Source organism: Hevea brasiliensis, chromosome 2 (genome assembly GCF_030052815.1).
Source record: "Hevea brasiliensis isolate MT/VB/25A 57/8 chromosome 2, ASM3005281v1, whole genome shotgun sequence".
In the NCBI taxonomy this organism is placed as follows: Eukaryota; Viridiplantae; Streptophyta; class Magnoliopsida; order Malpighiales; family Euphorbiaceae; genus Hevea; species Hevea brasiliensis.
In genome coordinates this window covers 9542804-9559120 of record NC_079494.1, presented here as the reverse complement: position 1 = coordinate 9559120, position 16317 = coordinate 9542804, and the positions used below count along the sequence as shown (strand labels likewise).

At 34.0% G+C, this 16317-nt stretch overlaps 1 pseudogene; it reads left to right on the top strand.

Moving 5' to 3' along the window:
• Nucleotides 1-13995, top strand: part of LOC131177880 (uncharacterized) — a 114887-nt pseudogene extending 100892 nt beyond the window's left edge.
• Nucleotides 13996-16317: the final 2322 nt, after the last annotated feature.

The window sequence follows — 16317 nt, the reverse complement described above, 5'->3', positions numbered from 1 at the left end:
CACCATACAAGCCACCATTGCCATATCCTTAGAGGTTTCAGAAAGCAAAGCTAGATAAGCAGTTTGGGAAATTTTTGGAAGTTTTGAAGAAATTATATATCAACATTCCATTTATAGATGCAATTTCTCAAATGCCCTCATATGCTAAGTTCCTGAAAGAAATTTTGTCAAACAAGAAGAGATTAGAAGATTATGAAACTGTGGCATTAACAGAGGAGTGTAATGCTCTCTTACAGAATAAACTTCCACCAAAATTGAAGTATCCAGGAAGTTTCTCTATTCCTTGTCACATTGGGGATTGAAAAGGAATTGTGTGATTTGGAGCTAGTGTAATTTTGATGCCACTCTCCATTTGTGAAAAGCTTAAGGTACGAGATTTGAAGCCCACCACCATTTCTTTGCAACTAGCTGATAGAGCCATCAAATATCCAGTGGGAATTTTGGAGAATGTGCCCTTAAAAGTTGGAAGATTTTTCATTCCTGTGGATTTTGTGGTTCTTTAAATAGAAGAGGATATTCACATACCTATCATCTTGGGAAGGCCATTTTTAGCCGCAGCAAGGGCTATAATTGATGTCAAGAAAGGTAGATTGACATTAAAAGTTGGAGAAGAGGAGGTGGAATTTAATTTGAATCAGACTTTGAAGAAATATCATGGAGTTGGTCCTTGTTTAAGGGTGGATGTTATTGATGAGATTGTGGAAGCATAATTTAAGAATAGATATCCAGAGGACCCTTTGGAGAATTGTTTGGTACATAGTAGAACAAAAAAGAATGAAAATCATGAAGTTGCAGCTTTTGCTCAAATTTTGGAAGCTATTCAAGCAGTTGTAGGAGATCAAGTTTTGCAAGTTGAAGAATTGAAATATGAAGTTGCACACCCATCTTTGCTAGATGAGAAGGATGTACCACAGGTAGACCTCAAACCACTTCCATCTACATTAAGGTATGCTTTTCTTGGACCTAATTCAACTTATCCTGTCATTATTAATGCAAGTTTGAGTGACGTACAAGTTGAAAAATTGCTGAGAGAGTTAAGAGCACATAGGAAAGTCATTGGTTACACCATTGATGACATAAAAGGTATAAAACCTACCTTGTGTGTAACACCCCTACATTCGGTAGTGCGTTCTACTGTTCCGGTGACCAGTGTCTGTCCGGACAGCTAGAATACCTGAAATTATATTTAAATATTAGTGAGGAGATATGAAATAATGAAATACAATAGAGGAAAATACAAGAAAAATAAAGGAAAAATAATAGCAATGAAATGTAACTAAGTTAAACGAGCCAAAAACCGTAGCGATGGGTGACCGCACTGGGAAGTTGCGGCGTGGACCGTTGACTAGCCCTGGACTGTGGGGAACCTGGAAAATATTTTTAAGACTTAAATAAACATCTATTGAAGTGCAATTGACATTAGAAATGTCAAATAAAAATTAATGAATTAGTACAAAGAAAAACGAAAAATCAAGAAACCGACAAAAATCGGTGTTATCGAAAAATCGGGAATACAAACTGAATAGGGGCATTTGGTCAATTGACACCTAGAGTTGACTTTTGACCTAAATGTCCATTAAAAATAAATAGTATTAAATTTTGAAAATCACATGAAAAATGAACTTATGTATAAAATGTAATTAAAGAAAATATGGGGTGTTAATTGCAAATAATGAAAACTTGATTATTTTAATAATTTATTAATTATTAGTGGGGGGTATAAAAGCTAAAAGTGGACAGAATTTTCCACTATCTTCATTCATCTTCTTCACCTCTCAAGTTGCCGAATTTAAATTCCTCTCAAACCTCCATTGAAACACCTTCATGCAAGCTTTAATCTCACTCAATCTCACCATGATTTCCACTAATCATTTCACAAGAAATTGTCCACACATCATGGGAAAGCTATAGCCAGTAAGAAAAAGAGCTTTGGTGAAAGTTGAGAAGTGGTCAACTAAAGGTAAATTCTTATATCTTTAACTTGCCTTATTAAAGTTTGTGTTGAGGTTATGGGGAGTATTTTGGGTGAAGAAATTTGAAGAATTGTTGAGTTATTAGACTGCCCAATTTTAGGCAGCCATGGGAGCCTATATTACTTGAGTATTTTGCCCAATTTACTTTGCTGGAATTGTGTTGAATAAATATAGAAGTGCCAAGAATGAATATTGAAGTGTTGGGAGGAGGAGGATTGCCAAATTGGGAGTGTAAATTCTCTTATGCAGGTTGTGATTGTTAGCAGTGCATAAATTAGGTTATAAGTGCAAAGTTGTGACTCCAATTGGTATGAGGCCAATTGGAGGTGAAACTAGACATAAAATAGGCCAACTTTCATGAAGAGAGCTTATCCAAATTCTACCTAGAAGTGACCTAAAAGAATGACCAAACAAGTCACTCAAAACAAGTCCAAATGACCTGCAATTTATACCATGGAAAGCTTAGACATAGGCCTACAATAATGGTATTTTGACCAAAATCCAAAAACTTAGGGAACTAGGTCAATTAACTTGATTCATTTGGCATACCAAATTTGGAAATGGTTCAAATGACCATTTACTCCAGCAAAGTGTTTTAAGTATAACTCCCACTAGAAGTCTTCAAACAAAATGAGCCATACCATTCTGGAAAGCTAAGAAATAGACCTTCAACTTTGTTTTAGACCTCTCCCTCACCTTATGAATGTAAGAAGCTGAAAAGTTGGGTCAAAGCTACTACCCTAGTTGAACATCCTGTCACTATAAGACCATTGAGTCCAGTCTAATAACTTGACCATAAGTAACTCTACAAGACTTGAAAAATTACAATAAAAAATTCTTAGTGACCATAAGACATAGGGTAACATATCCTATGAAGAGTAATAGATCTAAATATGGCAACAACCTACTCAAATAAAATTGGAAAAGTGTAAAACTAAAACTGTATGGTAAGGGAACCAAAATTCAGAATTGACCTAGTTATGGTCAATTGACCATAACTTAAGTTATACAAATCCAAATGACATGATTCAAAAAAGGAAATTAAAGAAGACACAATGAGAAACAATTTAATGAAGAGAAATCTATTAAATTTACACTGTAGCTTAGTCCAATAGACAGTAAACATTGGCCATGAAATATGAATAATTATAATAAAATGCAATAAGCTTTGAAATGAAATTGGCAACATATGTCAACATGTGAGGAATAGTATTAATAAAATTTAATTATTGAACCTTATTATTAGAAACAATTTAAATGAGTACTGAAACACTTTAAATTGTGTGTTTCAATTAGAAAAGACACTGGAAAAAGGAAAAGACCCACTGAGTCAAGGCCAAGAGGCGACTCATCAGAGGTTTGTGCAAAACTAGTTTTTAATTGATTTTATTCTGAAAATTTCATATGACTAAATGACGTATTTTCCTTATGTATTATGTTTATCAAGTATTGGATTTAATTCAATGATTATTGAAATTGTTATAGTATGTATGAATTTAGCATTGTGAAATGGTATTTCAACAAGTATTAAGCATTGTTGTGGATTGAATAAATTATATTTTGAAAAATTGTGATAGAATATGTTTTGAATTGTGATGGGCACTTTGCATGGAAAAATACAAATTTATGTTTTGAATTGTGATGACCATAAAAAATTATTGGATATTGGAATTGACTTTGAATCGAATTGTGTTGTGATTTATGCTCATAAAAAGGACAAAGAGATTGATGATATTATTTTATATCTCACTATAGATGCTTGACTAGGTTATTGCCCGTCTCTCTCATTTGTTGAGGAGACAATGGAGTTAGCTTTGTTTTGATTACCATGGTATGTGCACAGGCTTAGATTCTCCTCTTATTAGAGGTTAGATCTAAGTTTTTATTTGTTATGGCCTTTTCGGAAGTTTCATTATTGTGATGTGTACTGTGCACGATGATTCGACCTCCCCGACCATGGGGAGTTAGAATCCGATTCGACCTCCTTGATCATAGGGAGTTAGAATCACCCCGAAGATGGCCCTTGCGGATTAGTCATGCATAGTTAGTGAGATAAAGAATGGTTTTTAAATAGTAAAGAATTTTGATTTCAAATGGGATTTATGCATAATTGATTTTGTTGGAATTAATCTTTATTTTCATGATTGCTGGAATTACTTTAAATGTCCAGTTGTGATTTGATAAATTGAATTTCTTGCTCAAAGTCATTTTAACTAATAATTTATATTATTGGCAACAAAGATTTTGACTTTTGAAATTTTTTTGAATTTCGAGACTTTCAAATTAATTGTTATAATTTTGTCAATGCATATTGTACTATATTTTAAATTATAGTTATGCACCACTGAGTTCACCACTCAGCAATAGCTTTGTATGCTGTCGCAGGTGAAAAGAGCATAGAGCATTTGAGTAAGCTTCTTTGACGACACATTCAGATCAGCTCTAGGTATATCATAGGTATACTCATGTACATAGGTTTTTATGTATGCATGTAATAATATGTATGTAAATTATTTGAGCAGTTGTATAAAAACTCTTATAAAATAATTTGGTATGTAATTAAATGCAAATTATTGCAATTTAAATTTGAGATTTCATTTACTTGTATAATTTTGTAATATTATTTTTTGAGTCATGTAATCAATGTTTCTTTTATGATGAGGTTGGTTTAAAAATAAATTGATTTGATTATTGAGATTGAATTGTATTGAGAAATGATTTGAAATGGAGTTATGGTTGAGCAAAAATATTAGAAGTGTGTTTCTTTGCAGGTTTTGAAGAACTGTTTTCTCAAAATACAGCCGGCACTCTGTCGAAACTTTAAAAAATTTTTATAACACCAGATTTTAATCAATGATTTAAATTTCACGAAAATTGATTTAAAATTCCTTGTAGTATTTTTAATGGGTTACCGGTAGGCAAAGTACGGTAATTCATTATGTGTACTACGGGATCATGTTACATCTTACGGAGGAGTAGGGTGTGACATATTTAGTGGTATCAGAGCAATGGTTTTAAAGTAAATTTTGAACCGTGAATTTGAAATCTTTTTATTGGTAAATACAACTGCTCAAATATTTGATACATATAGTACATTTACATCATAAATATGAACTAATAGAGAGAAATCTCCTTATGTTGGTTGTACAGGAAATAGAAAATCCTGTGAAAATATATGAAAGAGAAGAATGAGATAATAGAACAGTCTGTGATGGCAAAAGTACAAGGTGAGGCCCCAGCTCTGCAGAGTGTCAAAGGCCCGACTATACCAGTTTCACCGATACAAATTACTATACAAATGGCCCAGCAAATGGCCACTTTCTTTCAACAAATGGCTGATAATCTGTCAACCCAAGCTCAAGTACAATCCCAACACCCACAAGGGCAATATGAAATAGAGAAGAATGAAAGACCTGGTGATCAAAGTTCAAATAGTAAATTGGGAAAAAGGAAGAACACTGGAGAGCCTAGTGGTTATGGATCTGATAGAGGCGGATCTTCAGCGCAAAGGCCACCAAGGTCCAGTCATCGAACAACTAGAAGTTCCTATTCTGCCCGTATCTGCCATGTTTATGGCAAACTACATGGAGGTATTTATCGTAAGGCCACTGGAGCCTGCTACAATTGTGGAAAGCTTTGACACTTTGTTAGAGATTGTACTAGAGCACCTCGATCTGCTCTCCGAAGTTCACAGACAGTCAGTCAGAGTCGAGATAGAAATAGAGTTGGTACTCCTCACAACCATAATACAGTGAATCAACCTGAATATAGTAGCGCACCAGTCAGAGCGTCCACTATGCGCCAAGGAGAAAGAACAGAAACTTCGGATGTAGCTGCTAGTAAGTTCTTAATTTTTGAAAGAAACAAGTAGTTATTATTTGATCCCAGCACTACTTATTTGTATGTTAGTGTTAGAATTATATGTTCTGTTGCTATTCCTTTACATGGGAATAAATTTTAATGCATTAGTGATTAGTCATTTAAGATAAGGATTGTGATAATGAGTGAAATTAGTTTTGGAAGAGTTTGTCAGCGAAAAGTATTTTCTAACACACCATAAATTATAAAGATAATTGGCAAGCCTACTTAATGTAAGGCAAGAGGACCTAAAAGTAAGTTGCAATAATAGACTTGCTCTAGACGAGGGTAAAGATGTTAGAGTTAGTAATTATTAATGGATATTGTAATCAGAATAAGTTTCAGATATTAGTGAATTCGAAAAGGATAAAATATAGGAAAGTATGATCTATTGGAATATATCGTAGTAACTATGCAATGTTCTTGATGTTTGCACTGTAAGCTGCAAATTACAGTACTGACTTGAGATTATTGTGTAGAACTACGTACCACTCGATAGTACACCCAGATGAGAATAGTTGCTAAGGACATTTGTTTTGGTATAGTTATGCCAGGACAAATTTTTATTGTTGGAAATGAGTTTGGAAATCCTACTTAGGGATTTAAAATTCAAAAGTTAGAATATCGAAAGGTTGTAGTTCAGTACAAAAGGAAGTAAATTATAGAATATTGGTAGATAAATGAGTTGTGGAAGTGAAAATTTGAATAGTTGATTTAAATGAAACAAGAAATGTTATGAATATGAGTAAGATTGTTGACTAGAATGGTCAGAGGACCAATGATTAGATAAATAATTCTAACATGACCACAATGGTCATTCGATAAGGAAACATGAATTGAAATATTAGACAGAATGATAGTAAGAAAAGATTAGTGCTATATAAACAAATTAAATGTTATATTAGATTGTTAAAAGTCTTACACAAATTCAAAGGAAAGAAGATTATACGATCATATAAAAAGGAGAAAAACTAAGTTCTCACTCCATAGAACCATACAAGGTCCTAGAAAGAGTGGATTCGTTAGCACACAAAATTGCTTACCTCTAAAAAGGTGAAATGAATTTAAATTCAACGTATGATGGGGAAACTCATAAAGATCTTAGTACATGAGGTGAAGCAGCTGAAAAATAAATGTATACATTTGGTTAAGGTGTTATGGACCATCATTCAGGTCAGGAAGTTACTTAGGAACGAGAGGAGGATATGTGGAGGCAGCACCCACAACTGTTCAGAGATTAAAATTAGGTAAAATTTCGAGATGAAATTTATTTTAAGGGAGGGAGAATTGTAACACCCCTACATTCGGTAGTGCGTTCTACTGTTCCGGTGACCAGTGTCTGTCCAGACAGCTAGAAAACCTGGAATTATACTTAAATATTAGTGAGGAGATATGAAATAATGAAATACAATAGAGGAAAATACAAGAAAAATAAAGGAAAAATAATAACAATGAAATGTAACTAAGTTAAATGAGCCAAAAACCGTAGCGATGGGTGATCGCACTGGAAAGTTGCGGCGTGGATCGTTGACTAGCCCTAGACTGTGGGGAACCCTAGGAAATATTTTTAAGACTTAAATAAACATCTATTGAAGTGTAATTGATATTAGAAATGTCAAAGAAAATTAATGAATTAGTACAAAGAAAAACGAAAAATCAAAAAACCGACAAAAATCGGTGTTACCAAAAAATAGAGAATACAAACCGAATAGGGGCATTTTGGTCAATTGACACCTAGAGTTGACTTTTGACCTAAATTTTCATTAAAAATAAATAGTATTAAATTTTGAAAATCACATGAAAAATGAACTTATGTATAAAATGTAAATAACGGAAGTATGGGGTGTTAATTGCAAATAATGAAAACTTGATTATTTTAATAATTTATTAATTATTAGTGGGGGGTATAAAAGCCAAAAGTGGACAGAATTTTCCACTATCTTCATTCATCTTCTTCACCTCTCAAGTTGCCGAATTTAAATTCCTCTCAAACCTCCATTGAAACACCTTCATGCAAGCTTTAATCTCACTCAATCTCACCATGATTTCCACTAATCCTTTCACAAGAAATTGTCCACACATCATGGGAAAGCTATAGCCAGTAAGAAAAAGAGCTTTGGTGAAAGTTGAGAAGTGGTCAACTAAAGGTAAATGCTTATATCTTTAACTTGCCTTATTAAAGTTTGTGTTGAGGTTATGGGGAGTATTTTGGGTGAAGAAATTTGAAGAATTGTTGAGTTATTAGACTGCCCAATTTTAGGCAGCCATGGGAGCCTATATTACTTGAGTATTCTGCCCAATTTACTTTGCTGGAATTGTGTTGAATAAATATAGAAGTGCCAAGAATGAATATTGAAGTGTTGGGAGGAGGAGGATTGCCAAATTGGGAGTGTAAATTCTCTTATGCAGGTTGTAATTGTTGGCAGTGTATAAATTACGTTATAAGTGCAAAGTTGTGACTCCAATTGGTATGAGGCCAATTAGAGGTGAAACTAGACATAAAATAGGTCAACTTTCATGTGGAGAGCTTGTCCAAATTCTACCTAGAAGTGACCTAAAAGAATGACCAAATCCGAAATTGCATGACATGAAAACCCAGAATTTTGATCATATGAATAGTCAGTATTTTGGCCATAACTCACTTAAAACAGGTCCAAATGACCTGAACTTTATACCATGGAAAGCTTAGACATAGAGCTACAACTCGTATGAAGACACCAAAGCCCAGAAATGACCAGAACTAAGTCAAAATGCTTGCACAAATTGGATTACAAAAACTGGCCGAATTGACTTTGACCTAAAAATGACCTAAACTTTGCAATATAAGTGCAACTTGACCAGCAATAGTAAAATGACCATAACTTGGTCCATAGAACTCCAAATGACATGAAACCAGTGCCAAAGTTTCACTAAGACATAGGCCTACAATAATGGTATTTTGACCAAAACCCATAAACTTAGGGAACTAGGTCAGTTAACTTGATTAAGTTGGCATACCAAATCTGGAAATGGTTCAAATGACCATTAACTCCAGCAAAGTGTTTTAAGTATAACTCCTGCTAGAAGTCTTCAAACAAAATGAGCCATACCATTCTAGAAAGCTAAGAAATAGACCTTCAACTTTGTTTTAGACCTCTCCCTCACCTTATGAATGTAAGAAGCTCAAATGTTGGGTCAAAACTACTGCCTAGTTGAACATCCTGTCACTACAAGACCATTGAGTCCAGTCCAATAACTTAACCATAAGTAACTCTACAAGACTTGAAAAATTACAATAAAAAATTCTTAATGACCATAAGACATAGAGTAACATATCCTATGAAGACTAATAGACCTAAATATGGCAGCAACCTACTCAAATAAAATTGGCAAAGTGTAATACTAAAACTGCCTAGTAAGGGAACCAAAATTCAGAATTGACCTAGTTATGGTCAATTGACCATAACATGAGTTATACAAATCTAAATGACATGATTCAAAAAGGAAATTAAAGAAGACACAATGAGAAACAATTTATTGAAGAGAAATCTATTAAATTTACATTGTAGCTTGGTCCAATAGACAGTAAACATTGGCCATGAAATATGAATAATTACAATAAAATGCAATAAGCTTTGAAATGAAATTGGCAACATATGTCAACATGTGATGAATAGTATTAATAAAATTTAATTATTGAACCTTATTATTAGAAACAATTTAAATGAGTACTGAAACACTTTAAATTGTGTGTTTCAATTAGAAAAGTCACTGGGAAAAGAAAAAGACCCATTGAGTCAAAGCCAAGAGGTGACTCATCAGAGGTTTGTGCACAACTAGTTTTTAATTGATTTTGTTCTGAAAATTTCATATGACTAAATGACGTATTTTCCTTATGTATTATGTTTATCAAGTACTAGATTTAATTCAATGATTATTGAAATTGTTATAGTATGTATGAATTTAACTTTGTGAAATGGTATTTTAACAAGTATTAAGCAATGTTGTGGATTGAATAAATTATGTTTTGAAAAATTGTGATAGAATATGTTTTGAATTGTGATGGGCACTTTGCATGGAAAAATACAAATTTATGTTTTGAATTGTGATGAGCATAAGAAATTATTGGATATTAGAATTGACTTTGAATCGAATTGTGTTGTGATTTATGCTCACAAAAAGGACAAAGAGATTGATGATATTATTTTATATCTCACTATAGATGCTTGACTAGGTTATTACCCGTCTCTCTCATTTGTTAAGGAGACAATGGAGTTAGCTTTGTTTTGATTACCATGGTATGTGCACAGGCTTAGATTCTCCTCTTATTAGAGGTTAGATCTAAGTTTTTATTTGTTATGGCCCTTTCGGAAGTTTTATTATTGTGATGTGTACTGTGCACGATGATTCGACCTCCCCGACCATAGGAAGTTAGAATCCGATTCGACCTCCCCGACCATAGGGAGTTAGAATCACCCCAAGGATGGCCCTTGCAAATTAGTCTTGCATAGTTAGTGAGATAAAGAATGGTTTTTAAATAGTAAACAATTTCGATTTCAAATGGGATTTATGCATAATTGATTTTGTTGGAATTAATCTTTATTTCCATGATTGCTGGAATTACTTTAAATGTCCAGTTGTGATTTGATAAATTGAATTTCTTGCTCAAAGTCATTTTAACTAATAATTTATATTATTGGCAATGAAGATTTTGACTTTTGGAATTTTGTTGAATTTCGAGACTTTCAAATTAATTGTTATAATTTTATCAATGCATATTGTACTATGTTTTAAATTATAGTTGTGCACTACTGAATTCACCACTCAGCGATAGCTTTGTATGCTGTCGCAGGTGAAAAAAGCATAGAGCAGTTGAGTAAGCTTCTTTGAAGACACATTCAGATCAGCTCCAGGTATATCATAGGTATACCCATGTACATAGGTTTTGATGTATGCATGTAATAATATATATGTAAATTATTTGAGCAGTTGTATAAAAACTCTTGTAAAATAATTTGGCATGTAATTAAATGCAAATTATTGTAATATAAATTTGAGATTTCATTTACCTGTATAATTTTGTAATATTAATTTTTTAGTCTTGTAATCAATGTTTCTTTTATGATGAGGTTGGTTTGAAAATGAATTGATTTGATTATTGAGATTGAATTTTATTGAGAAATGATTTGAAATAGAGTTATGGTTGAGCAAAAATATTAAAAGTGTGTTTCTTTGCAGGTTTTGAAGAACTGTTTTCTCAAAATACAGCCGGCACTCTGCCGAAATTTTGAAAAATTTTTATAACACCAAATTTTAATCGATGATTTAAATTTCACGAAAATTAATTTAAAATCCCTTGTAGTATATTTAATGGGTTATCGATAGGCGAAAAACGGAAATTCATTAGGTGTACTACGGGATCATGTTACATCTTACGGAGGAGTAGGGTGTGACATTGTGCATGCATAGGATTCTTTTAGAGGATAATTTTAAAGCCACCATAGAACATAAAAGAAGGTTAAATCCTAATATGAAAGAGGTGGTGAAGAAAGAAGTCTTGAAACTGCTTGAAGCTGGGATCATTTATCCTATTTCTGATAGTAGTTGGGTTAGCTCGGTTTATGTAGTTCCTAAGAAAGGAGGTGTGACCGTTGTGAAAAATGAAAATAATGAGTTGATACCTACTAGAATTGTCACAGGGTAGAGGATGTGCATAGATTACAGGAAGCTTAATAGTGCTACTAGGAAAGACCATTTTCCCTTGCCTTTTATTGATCAAATGTTAGAGAGGTTAGCAAAACATTCATATTGTTGTTATTTGGATGGGTATTTTGGTTTTTCCCAAATCCCAATACATCCTAGTGATCAAGAGAAAACAACATTCACATGTCCATATGGCACAATTTGCATATAGAATGAAGCCTTTTGGCTTATGTAATGCACCAGCTACTTTTCAGCGGTGTATGATGGCCATTTTCTCTGATTTTATTGAGGAAATTATGAAAGTTTTCATGGATGATTTTTCTGTATATAGTTTTTCTTTTGATAATTGTCTATCTAACCTCTCTAAAGTGCTTAAAAGATGTGAAGAAACAGATTTGGTGCTAAATTGGGAGAAATGTCATTTTATGGTGCAAGAAGGCATTGTTCTTGGACATTTGGTATCACATAGAGGAATTGAAGTGGACAAGGCAAAAGTAGAAGTGATTGAGAAGATGCCTCCACCAACTTCAGTGAAAGGAATTAGAAGTTTTCTTGGGCATGTTGGGTTCTACCGGTGATTTATAAAGGATTTTTCAAAAATTGCTAAACCTCTTGTAAATTTGTTAAATCATGATGTTCCTTTTAATTTTGACCACGTTTGTTTTGATTCTTTTAATAGGTTCAAGGAAACTCTAACAACAACTCCTATTATCCAACCTCCGGATTGGTCATTGCCATTTGAGATTATGTGTAATGCTAGTGACTTTGCTGTGGGAGCTGTACTTGGTCAGAAAAAAGAGAAGAGGTCTTATGCAATCTATTATGCCAGCAAAACTCTAGATGATACTCAAGTAAATTATGCCACCACTGAGAAAGAATTTTTAGCTGTGGCTTTTGCTGTGGAAAAGTTCATATCATACCTGGTTGGATCGAAATTGATTGTCTATACAGACCATGCCGCCATAAGATATTTGATGAATAAAAAAGAAGTAAAACCAAGACTGATAAGATGGGTTCTATTGCTATAGGATTTTGACTTATAAATTAAAGATAAAAAGGGAGTTGAAAATGTTGTGGTGGACCATCTATCAAGGATTAAATATGAGAACAAAGATGGAAATGAAGAGGAATTGCCAATTGATGAGTTTTTCTTGAATGAGCAATTTCTGGTTATTATTGCTGCATTGCCATGGTTTGCAGATTTTGTCAATTACCTATCATGTGGACTTCTCCCACCAGATTTGAGCTATCAACAAAAAAAGGAATTTTTGCATGATGTGAAAATTTATACATGGGAGGATCCATTGTTATTCAAAAGATGTAATGATGGCCTAGTTAGAAGGTGAGTGCCTGAAGAGGAAATAGGAAACATTTTAGAGCACTGTCATTCTTCCGACTATGGAGGTCATTTTAGTGTGGATAAAATAGTGGCTAAAATACTTCAAGCTGGATTTTATTGACTACATATGTTTAAAATTGTGAGAGAATTTATTTTGAGATGTGATAGATGTCAAAGAGTGGGGAATATTTCAAGGAAAAATGAAATGCCACAATAAGGAATTTTAGAGATTGAGTTATTTGATGTTTGGGGCATAGATTTCATGGGACCATTCCCATCATCTTTTGGGAATAAGTACATTTTGGTAGGTGTGGATTATGTGTCTAAATGGGTTGAGGCCATTACTTCCCCTACAAATGATGCAAGGGTAGTAGTGAAATTTTTGAAAAAGTTTATTTTCACTAGATTTGGAGCTCCAAGAGCTATAATCAGTGATGGTGGATCTCATTTCTGCATTAAACAGTTTGAAAATCTTTTGAAGAAATATGGGGTTACTCTTAAGGTAGCTACACCTTATCATCCTCATACTAGTGGGCAAGTTGAAGTATCTAATAGGGAATTGAAGAGAATTCTGAAAAAAAAATTGTTAATCATTCAAGGAAGGATTGGCCATTGAGGCTAGATGATGCATTATGGGCGTATTGGACAGCTTACAAGACACCCATTGGAACTACACCTTTTAAGCTAGTCTATGGGAAATCATGTCATTTGCCAGTTAAGTTGCAACACAAAGCATATTGGGCAATCCGAACTTTGAATTTTGACTTAAACAGTGCTGGAGAGAAAAGGTTACTTCAATTAAATGAACTTGAAGAGATAAGGTTGGATGCATATGAGAATGCTAAGATTTTTAAGGAAAGGACTAGATTTTGGCATGATAAGTATATTAAAAGAAAGGAGTTTAAAGAGGGTGATCTAGTTTTATTGTATAATTCTAGACTTAGACTCTTTCCTGGAAAGTTGAAATCAAGATGGTCTGGTCCTTTCAAGGTCGTCAAAGTTTATCCACATGGAGCTGTAGATATTTGGAGTGAAAATTCTGATTTTTTTAAAGTTAATGGTCAAAGGCTCAAGATTTATATCACAAGCCAGCCCATTGAGAAGGGAACAAGTTGTTTCCTTGATGATCCACCAATTCACTAAATTAAAGAGAGTCAAGCTAATGACCTAAAATTAGCGTTTTTTGGGAGGCACTCAAAAATTTTTCCTTATACTTAATTTTTCTTTTATTTTGTTTCATTTATATCCCATTGAACTCAAATTTGACATTAGAATTTCTTTCTGCAGGTTGGTGGAGATTTTTAAGCAAATGTGTATATTGAATCGAAAGAATTAATGCCTGGCAAGTTGCTGAACCTTATATTTGTCTTCCATGATGCATATTGTTTTTATCAAAGTCAAATCTGAACTAATTTGAGCTTCATGTCTAATTGCAGCAACATGGTGGAGTGAAAGGCCATTTTAGTTGCAGCATTGAGGAAATTGGTGAGAAATATAGGAACTTTCATGGTAATCAATAGCAACATGCTTTTGATTTTACTTTTTGGGTAATTAATTTTGATATAGTGCACTGAGATCGACATATTTGCCATTGTATATTTTGTGAAATTTCATGATATAGTTCTGCAGAAATTTAATCATGTGAACAGTGTCTGCAGCAGAATTTTATTCCTTGTTCATGAATTTTTAAAGATGAGTTTGGGGTTGAGTTTGGGTGTTATTCCTTGTTGTGTGATTGTTAATGTGAATATTACTTGAATAATGTTTTAGTTTATTTTTGGTGGATTGATAGATTTTAATTGTTCTTAGTGATTAATTAGGTTTCAATTGAATTTTGAATGAAATTTCTGTGCAAATTGTGTTTTCGATTTTATTTTAGTGTGTTTAGGATCAAATTTCTGGGTTTTATATCAGGTCATTTAACACTAGGTTCAACATGATGTATGCTGGGGGTAGTGTCACCACCAAAACCTGTTCTTGGCACTTTAAATTGCTAAAAATGTAAAACCTGTCGAGAGTTTCAAGGGGACTCACATGCCTCATGTAGCACTTTATGTACAATAACACGGGGCATGCCATTTTTCCCTTTTATTCCAACATGCCTCATGTTATTCAACTTACACCAAATCACACAGGGCATGTCACCCCTCACTATTCTCAACATGCCTCATGTTAGACACTAGCTATATCACCACTTAAACCTTTACCCTACCCATTTTATCCTATTTTATCTCATCAGCCACACAACCTAAGCTTTCACTCTTCCTTCCATGGTGCGCACCAAACAGCTTTCAACCCACATACCCAAGCTGCGAGCCATAAAAATGGTTACTAATAGTAATTCTTCAACCCCAACACCAAAACCCTACACCACCCAATGCTCAACCCGAAACACCCATTTCGTCCCTAAATCCCCAAATTCCTGATACGAACCCTAGTTCTCCACCTCGCCAATCCTCTCATTCCACCCCTAATCCCGACAATGCCACCCAAGACGCCACACCTCCCTCCCAAAAACACACCAAATCCACCCCTTCAGCTGTATATGAGACACGAAAAAGAAAGAAATCAGTTCTCCACTCTTCTACTTCACTGAAACAGCCTAGAGTTGTTTCCCCAAGACCTGTTAGTGCCAAAACCCGCTCTGCTGCCCAAAATCCTATCTCACCGCAGGTTTCTTCTGCTCCAATTAGGGTCTAATTGCCCCTGCATCATTCACCAACAGTGTCTCAAACTGATCCAGTTATCCCTTAATCTGGAAATCAGGTAAACTCATCTTACTTATGGACTTTTAGGGACTTTGAAATGAGGAAAAATTATGAGGCCCTTGCTAAAAAGAAAATTTTAGCCACCAAGTACATTGATGAACACAGTCTCAGGGAGATAGGGCTTTATGAATATGTTAGTGAATATTTGGAAAATATAGGTTGGAGTGATTTTGCTAGGATTCAAGAACCTGCTTTTAAGGAATTGACAATTGAGTTTTTAAGCTCATTGCAATTGGACTTCCAGCCCATGCAAAATAACCATAGGGACACCATTTCCTTTAGGTGTTTATGTCAGGACAGAGAACTTGACACTGTTCAAGTGAATGCCTTATTTAGTTTTTATAATGATGGAGCAAAAGTGATAGAGTGGCAAAGGACTATTTATAACCCCCCTACATTTTGGAAGTCCATTACACCATATGGGAAATACTACAACCCTAGTTCTACTAAGGCCTCAGCTATTCAAGACCTTGCTCTGAGATACTTGCAAAGATTCATGTCTTACACTATACTACGTAGAGGGCATAGTAATGGGGTTGTAGGAAAGAATGATTTATTCTTTTTATGGTGCATGAAAGAGAAGAAAAAAATAAGTGGTGCTTATTTTCTCTTCTCTCATATAGAACATATAGTCTTTAAGCATTCAGCAGGCAGTATAGTTGTCGGAGGGATGGTGACTGTAATTGCCAAATCATTT